This window comes from Schistocerca gregaria, chromosome 2 (assembly GCF_023897955.1).
Source record: "Schistocerca gregaria isolate iqSchGreg1 chromosome 2, iqSchGreg1.2, whole genome shotgun sequence".
Taxonomy (NCBI): domain Eukaryota; kingdom Metazoa; phylum Arthropoda; class Insecta; order Orthoptera; family Acrididae; genus Schistocerca; species Schistocerca gregaria.
This window is the reverse complement of record NC_064921.1, coordinates 223,592,354-223,593,441: the sequence shown is the minus strand read 5'-3', so window position 1 is coordinate 223,593,441 and position 1,088 is coordinate 223,592,354.

Sequence of the window (1,088 nt, the reverse complement as noted above, 5' to 3'; positions counted from 1 at the left end):
GATGGTCTCGGAGATCACTGCTTGTTTTATACGTAACTACTGCAGCGTCATCCTTACACGCCGTGTCATCGTTAATGGTTAGCGGACGTGTCTGACGCGACGAGATGTAGGTAAACTTACAAATCACGGCTAGATCTCTTTTCTATAATCTGCGCACTAACAGGACCAGCAAGCAAATTTGTCGCTTATGCGGAATTTCATTATCTGGTCAGTACAACCATTATCTTTTATCTTTGCAGAAAAGCAAACCTTCCACACTCATGTAATTTGTGCGCTGTACAAGTAGAGCTCACGCGAGAACGAAATATATGAAATGATTATCACCGTTAAAATGGGTGCCAGCATAAGCAATAGTTGCAAGTTAAGAAGAAATTGATGAACTCAAAGGGCTGAGAAGCGCCTATGGACATTAACCATCTTATGCGACCTAATGTTTCTGTAATTTCCTATGATTATTCAGACACTGATGAGATTTTCTCACAGGACAGATCCGATATGTGTTGAATCTCAGTTAAGACGAGGAAGATTACATGAAGTACATTTCAGAGGCTGGAAGTTTACTAGGACGCCGAACTGAAAGACTTTAAACTGTCTGTACTGTTTGAAATTTTGGCTCCCTTCTATATTCCCGATATTCACACTTGTTACTGTAATTTTCGGCTTAGCCATTAATGAACTTCTCCTATTATTTGCATTCAACCCGCAAGTTTCATCGCAGGCGAAAATTAAAGATCAGGAATTGTAAGATGTTGGCATGGTTCGATTGCAACCATTTTTGTTCAATACGGTCAGAGATGGGCAGGCAGAAATGTGTTAGACATGAGCTGCAGATAGAAAGCAGCTCTCACGTGTAGACGAAAGAGTCTCCGCGTCGGAAAAGAGCTATCTTGGAGCGTAATAGAACGAGTTCAATGTGTAGGAAACAGGTGAGCCAGTGCTGCAATCAGTATTTTGACGGAGTGTCATGTCAGGCAAAAACTGTGAACAAAGTGAAACGATACCTTCGAGTCCCTAAAATCTGTGACAAATACAGCCCGCGCACATCTGTTTGAAGCAAGGAAGAAGGAAGGAAGAGCGAGATCCAACCA